At 35.7% G+C, this 7833-nt stretch overlaps 1 pseudogene; it reads left to right on the top strand.

The window, feature by feature from the left end:
* Positions 1-6167: 6167 nt before the first annotated feature.
* Positions 6168-6933, top strand: LOC102912414 (small ribosomal subunit protein eS1 pseudogene; annotated as a pseudogene).
* The last annotated feature ends 900 nt before the right edge of the window (positions 6934-7833 follow it).

Raw genomic sequence — 7833 nt, 5'->3', positions numbered from 1 at the left:
AGTAGAGGAGTTCTGATATCCAGAAGACACCTTGAAAAGCTTGGCCTACCCTGACTTCTGGCATTTACAATCTTTCCACTCTACAAAATCACATTAGAAGATGATTTGAAATTGTATAACTTAATGTAGAGATGAAATATGTGGTCTGACTATGTTGGAAATCAATACCATTTTAACTGTACATTAAAGATAAATGATAGAAAAGAATATTTGATATACTACTTTTAGAACAGTCATATTTAAGATCTAATTTATGTTATTTAGTTAATGGAAAATTTTCAAAAAACAGAATCTGTAAGATCTATGAGAACAAAGGCTTTATCACTGAGAAATAGTGCACCTGTAATACTACCTCACAGGATATACAAATACTCTGCAATAACTATTTGTTTAATGAATAACTGACACATTGAGACATAAATTCTATTTCAGTTTTAGATGTCCATAAAATAAGGTAATAGTAAATATTCTAGCAATTCTAGATATGTAATTCAGAAAATTATTTGTATAGAGAAAAATGTATGCTTAGACTTTAAATCTATAGAGAACTATGCAAGTTTAAGATGTCATTATTAACAAGATTATGGTTTCCATCTAATGATTATAATATGAATATTAAATCTTATTCATTTCATCTGATCTGTGTCTTTAATGTCCTATCATTGTAGCATATGGTTAGTATTCTTTCAATCTAAGTGTATTATAACTTTGTGACAAGATAACATTATAGGTATTACCAGTAATGCCTATAATTTGAAAATAGCTTTATGTTGAGGAAAAAGTAATCTTGATATAGTGGGAAAATAGTTTAGGGAGTATGGTTTCACATGGAATTTCAAAGGCAACAAGAAGATATTGATATAGTTAATGTGGATATAAAACATTACAATTTTAAACATTCTATATATGTTATCTTGTTTGATTTTTGTAGCAGCCTTCTTTCCACATGGTATTCTTTTCCATTTCACAGTTGAGGCCATCGAGGCATATGAGGAATACAGCCAAGTGTGCATGGCTGCTAAATTACTGAACTTGCCGTTCAATCTAAATTTTCCATGTGTGTATACATTTTACTACTACAAGGAGTCTAGGGCAAACTGTGAAGTAGCTTCCTTCCTCCTACTTGGTACTTTTTTTATTTTATTTTTGAGATTATGGAAGTAGCTTTTTAAATATTTGTTTTTTTGTGAAGTAGCTTTTAACAGTAGCTTCAAAACTAATCTTAATATTGGCAATTCACAAGGAGAGTATATTGCCTTTCCTGAAAGCTACCATCTTTACAGTTTGTTAATTTTATGGTCCATTATAGATCAAGGATTCAGCTTAAAGTAAGTTAAGAAGTGCATGAGATAGAGTTCATGATAGTTTTAACTATAAAGGTACTACTTCTTTTTGGACACTTATTTTTTATTATTTGTATTTATATGTATGTGTATCTACTTGTATGTATGTGCACCATATACATGTAGTTGCTACTGGAAGCCAAAAAAGGATACCAGAGCCCCTTTTGAACTGTCCAATCTGGGCGCTAGACACCTAACACTAGTACCCAGTAAAAGTAGGAAGTGTTCCTAACTGATGAGTCATCTCTCCAAGTCCTTAATTTGAAGTTTCTGCTGTCCTCTATTCTGACTCCCAGTGTTATGCTCCAGGTACTAATGTGTGCTGTGTGCATACTAACAACCAGGGAAGCTCACTGGAGATTTAATATTTAGAATTCTTACTAGAGATCCATTTGTAGACACAACTGATTATTGTCCTGGGTTGAGGCCCTGTAAGATTTGTCCCTGCCTTGTTGGCATACCTATTGATATTGTCCTTGTTCAGGTCTTGATTAGGCAAGCATGTTATTGAGACTTTATGGGTATAGCTTCCCTGTTATTTCTAGGAGATACAATTCCCCAAAATAAACTCAGCTATTCTGGATTTTACAGTCTTTCTGCCCCCTCTTCTTTGATGTTTCCTGAACCTTAAGTGCAAGAGTTGGATAGCAGATGTATCATCTGGGGTTGGGCACCACACAATTACTTGTTCTCTGCTTTTTGATTAGTTGTAGTTTCCTATAATGGTCTCCATCTGTTGCAAAGAGAAGTTTCTTTGATGAGCAGTAAAAGCTATACTTATCTGTGGGTATAAGTATACATATTTAGAATGTAAATAGGAATTATGCTGGTTTAGTAAGATGGCAGTAGTAGATTCTCCTTTAAGATCTATGATCTCACTAGCCTCAGATGTTTGGCTAGGTTTCCAGTACCAGGCAGTATTTCCTTCCTGTTGGGTGGGCCTTAAGTGCAACTAGAGAGCAGTTGATTATCACCACGATATGCATGCCACTATTGTTCCATTCGGGAAATCATGCCATGCTGGTAATTGTTGTAGTTCATAGTATTAGGTAAGCTGGGTAAGACTTTTGGTTATGTCTCTCCCTTGTATGCTTACATGGCACCTTCTTGTACTATGAAAGTTAGTCCTCGGGGAGGAGACTTTTAGATCATATCTATCCTATATCTTCCAGATCCTGTGTCCAAAATACAGAGTCTTCAACAATATGGACTTAACTTCAACCTCTGGGAGGCATAGTGTGGTAAATATCTGAGGCTCCTGCCAGCATAGCATGATGTGCATATCATAAAGTATATTTTCTTTATAAATAGACAGTTCATAGAGATAGCTCTAAAAACATAGTATGGTAAATGCATACAATATCCATAATCAATTATCAGAATTATTAAGAATTATGTCTTATGCATATGGTACACTTTCCCAAATGGCATCTCAGCAAGTTTACACCAGCATCAATACACATAAGTGAGTAATGTGTTGCATTATAACAGCTAGGATATCACTAGGCAATACAATTCTTTTTTTCTTTCTTTCTTCTTTTGAAACTCCATTATTATCTTAATAGACTAATGTCATTTATATTATGAAGACTCCATGGTAATAGGAAGAAGCAGAGTGCTAAAGAGGTCCCCAGAAATTCACAAAGATGACTCCACTATAGACTACTGGCAATGGTCGAGAAAGTGACTGAGCTGACCTACTCTGATGATCGGATGGCTGAACACCCTAACTGTCAAGATAGAATTCTCATCCAGTGACTGATGGAAGCAGATGCAGAGATCCACAGCCAAGCCCCAGGTGGAGCTCTAGGAGTCCAATCGATGAGAGAGAGGAGGAATTATATGAGCAAGAGATCTCTAGACCATGATTGGAAAAAGCACAGGGACAAATAGCCAAACTAGCAGAAACACATGAATTGTGAACCAATAGCTGAGTAGCCCGCATCAACTGGACTAGGCCCTCTGGATAAGGGAGACAGTTGATTAGCTTGAACTGTTTAGGAGGCCCCCCAGGCAGTGGGACCAGGACCATATGCTTGGTGCATATGCTGGATTTTTTGGAAACTAGTGCCTATGCTGAGACACTTTGCTCAGCCTTGGACTTGCCTCAACTGAATGTACCAGGCTCTGCTGATTCCCCACAGGAGACCTTGCCTTGGAGGAGGTGGGAATGGGAGTGGATTTAGGGGTAAGGCTTGGGGGTGGGAGGAGGGAGGACAGGGGAATCCTTGGCTGATATGTAACAAGACTAGAAAATCTCTTACATAAAACTTAAAAAAATTTTCTTAACAGAAAAAAAGAAAGCTCCATTTATTATCTTAGTAGACTAATGTCATTTGTGCTATCTGTTGCTGACCATGGAAATATTATGTGCCTCATACTGCACTCTTCTCTGACCACAAGATCAGATGACGTAGGTGAATGTAAGAAGTCTCAGATGAAAGGGATTATATCATTGCCATGGTTCAGCTATATCCTTTGTAGCTTATAACAAAAGATACAACTGTGGGGAATGATAAAAGCATAGAGCACAGTGTTTGAGGAGGGAAGTCTGCTTGGTTTATAGGATTTTTAAAAAGGCTCTTAGTTGTTTTCAGTTTAAAAATTTGATATCCATTATCAGACCAGCAACAGTTAACTCCTGGGGCTTTTTGCTAAAATTAGTTTTGATACCTTAAAGAATATTGATGATATTTTAGAATAGAACATCCTAATAGAGCCAAAATAAAAGCCTTCTAAACAGGACTTTATCCTTCAGCTTTATCAGGAAGCCAAAAAAGAAAAGAAAAAAAAAGAAATAAAAATAAACCCTACTGTAGATATAAGGACTTCAGTCATGTCTATTTATACAACTGCATAGCATTCTCTTGGAGAAAGCAAAATAGAAGGAAGCAGTACTGTATTTCTGAGTGAGCTTGGCATATGTATATTAATTCTTTTTGGCTAATGGTTTGTTTTTCTTTGGTATAATTTGAAACCATTTACTCAGACCAGCTCTGCCAACCTGCATCCAGGCTACTGCTTGCTTTACATGCCTTCCTCTCAGCCCTTACTCCTCAGAGATCCCATTTTCAGTTTCCTAACACTATATGTCATCTTCTGTTTCTTGAATATCTCTGGATTGGAGAGAAGGATGCTATATCAAAGTGGGTTATTGTCATGTGTTGCTCATCTTAGGAGAATGTACAATCAAAAGAACCTTTCAAATTATATTCATCAGAATGGGTTTATTAATTAGGACATGCAAAGCTTTGATGCACTAACATGTTTCCAGGTCTTGGTGGACTGATACCACAAAGACCTCATTTAGAACACAGTATAGTTAAAATTTGTCATTTTTCTCTTGCCTTTCTTCTTTCAAGTGCTGCCCCCAGGGATAGGGAGTTAATTTTGCAAGTCTGGAACGTCAGGTTTCTTGGCTTCTTTTTGTATGACAATTGGGGGTGGGGAGAAGATGAAAAAGGATGGTGAGATGTATATTGATTTATTTGCTACCAAAGGCAACACAACACCTTTATTCATTCTGCATTGGTCTATTGGTTAGAATTAGTCATAGACAATTGTGCAAGATAGCTGAGAATTGGAGAGATTATTGGAGAGAGATGTATTTAGGGAACTGAAAGAACCTCAGAAATCCACAGATCATACTAGCAGACAAAATAGCAACTCAACCAGCAATGAGTTTGAGTTTATATCAAGAGTTAGGTTAAGCATTATGATACACTGATTATATATCAAGACTTGTGCTTGATACTGGGCACCCAAAATAGAAAGTGTGCCACTACCCTCAAAAAACATTGATGTTATATAAGCAATATTAAAAATACACTCCTAATTACATTATGGCTCATCATTTACAGTAATATCCATATGCACAAGTTACACAGAAACTATGAAGGTCTTAATCATTTCTATATGTGTTTGAGAATGGATGGAGCTTTGTAAAGGAAGTGATCCTTCTAAACGTGTTGGAAAGAATTTTATAGACAAAGAGGATGAAGAAAAGACTTGGAGAAAGGGCTAACAATGTCAAGTCAATACCAGCAAATGGAGATCATCTGTGTTGGGATGCTACAGTGGAATACAGGAGGTTAATTTTTTTTAAAAAGAACAGAGTAGAATGGGGAGAAAGAGAGTTGCTCTGGGGTCAACATCTGTAGGCTCCTTTTTCTAGACATGTTAAGATATTTACAATCTCATGGACAATGGGAAACTACTGGAAGATTCTGGGTAAGGAGACAATCACTAACAAAGCTACTCTTAAAAGTTTGGAAAATTCCTCACCTATGTTAAATTCTTACTGTAAGCTAAGCACAGAGTGAGACATCTCATGTACAACATTTTGTTTTGTCTTCTCAGACACCTTAATGAGGTATTATTATTTGTATTATTGTTACTAATATAAATAAGATATAGAAAAGGTTAGTAAATTGTCAAAGAACACACAGCTGTTTTGTGCAGAGGCCAGAATTAAAATGCAGTCAAAAATGTTGGGCATGGTGGCAAGTATCTGTGGTCTCAATACTTGGGAGATTGAGGCAGGAGGATTCCTGAAGCCCATGTGGTCAAAACTAGCCTAGGTAACATAGTGAGATTCTGTCACAACAAACAAATAAACAACAATTAAAAAACACATCAAACCCCAAACAATATGATACTCAATTCAGATCCTATCTATCTATGCGATGGTTGTTTAATAAATTATAATACGAACCATACGAAAACTATTTTTTTCTGGTAACCATACAAAAAAGGAAAAATAGGAATGATCTAAAGTAATTTTAATAACATTTTAATTTCTGTTTTGGCTCTCTGAGTAGCACCATGGTGGTCAGCAAGAACAAATGAATGACAAAAGGACGCAGGAAGGGAGCCAAGAAGAAAGTGATTGGTCCTTTTTCTAAGAAAGATTGGCATGACGTGAAAGCTTCAGGTATGTTCAAGATTAGAAACATTGTAAAAACACTTGTCACAGGAACTTGTGGAACCAAAATTGCATCAGAGGTCATGTGTTTGAATTGAGCCTTGATCTAGAGAATGATGAAACTGCATTTAGAAAAGTCAAGCTAATTATTGAGGATGTTCAGGAGAAAGCTGTCTGACTAACTTCCATGATATGGATGTTACCAGGACAAAATACGTTCCATGGTTAAAAAAATGATAGTCTGTGATTGAAGCCCATGTTGATGTCAAGACAACTGATGGCTGTTTGCTCCATCTGCTCTGCTCAACCTCAACAACCAGAATAAGCAAGATGTTCTGTGAGCAACACCAATAGTTATGTTAGATCCAAAAGAAGATGATGGAAGTCATGACCTGAGAAGTTCAGGCAAAGGACTTGAAAGAAATGGTTAATAAATTGATTTTATTCACCTTTGGGGAAGCATAGAAAAGGTTTGTAATCATTTATCCTCTTCATGATGTCTTCCTTAGAAAATAAAAATTGCTGGAGACACCCGAGTTTGAATTGGAAAAACTCATGGAGCTTCATGATGCAGGTGGTAGTTCTGGAGAAGCTTCTAGTGATGACCCAGGTACTGAAGCTGACCAAGCTGACAGACACGAAGCACTGGTCCTAGAACTGGTGTAAGATCCAGATTTTTTTGTATAGTGACAAATGAACAGTCCTATTTTTGAAAATGTATTTTAACTTAATCCTATGTACCCCAAATATTTCAACCTGCAATCAATATAACAATTATGAAATAATTCACACTTCTTTCATACAAACTTTTGAAATATGATATTTAACAGTCCTCTTGAAACTGCCACATTTCAATATTCAAGTCAAACTGAGCTAGTCTATTATATTGAACTAAGTGGGTTTATTACTGTGCTTTTAGGAGAATTTAGCTCAGGGTATTAAGTAGCCATACAAATAAAATGTCTATTCTTGTTTTTAGGTGCCTTGTAATCACAGATGGGTTAAATAGCTCAATTTTGGTTTATAATTTTCTTCTCTTAAATCTTATTCTAAAATTCCTCTTTCATCTCACAGCAATATTGAGTAGTAATTGTACTTCCAATTTTAAATTACCACATATGGAGCTGAGAGGTGCGATGGTTCATGGCTATGGTTATAAATGATAGATTGACACTTCATATTCTACAGTCTGAAAGGGACACAATCCATCCAGTATCTAATAAATTTTATTTTCTGAATTTGCATGCCTTCAGAGTGATGGTGGATAATATACACAGCAAAACGCTTTGCGCTTCTATAAAGAAATCCTAGCAACTCCAGCTTGTAATACTAATGGGAACAGTATCACACATGAACCATTGACTTTTTTTAGGGAAGGATAATCTTACTTTTTGTCATTTACAAACTGATATAGTCCCTTAAATTGTTTAGCTAAACATGTATCTGAGTATGTCCTGAGAAAAAGAGGAACTGATTCTTGTTTGTTTATTTATTTATTTTTAATTTATTCTTTGTGAATTTCATACATGTATACAATGTATAATGATCATATCTATCCTCCTTATG

The sequence above is a fragment of the Peromyscus maniculatus genome, chromosome X (assembly GCF_049852395.1).
Source record: "Peromyscus maniculatus bairdii isolate BWxNUB_F1_BW_parent chromosome X, HU_Pman_BW_mat_3.1, whole genome shotgun sequence".
Classification (NCBI taxonomy): Eukaryota; Metazoa; Chordata; class Mammalia; order Rodentia; family Cricetidae; genus Peromyscus; species Peromyscus maniculatus.
Note: the sequence above shows the minus strand (reverse complement) of the source record. Positions and strands in the feature narration are given on the sequence as shown.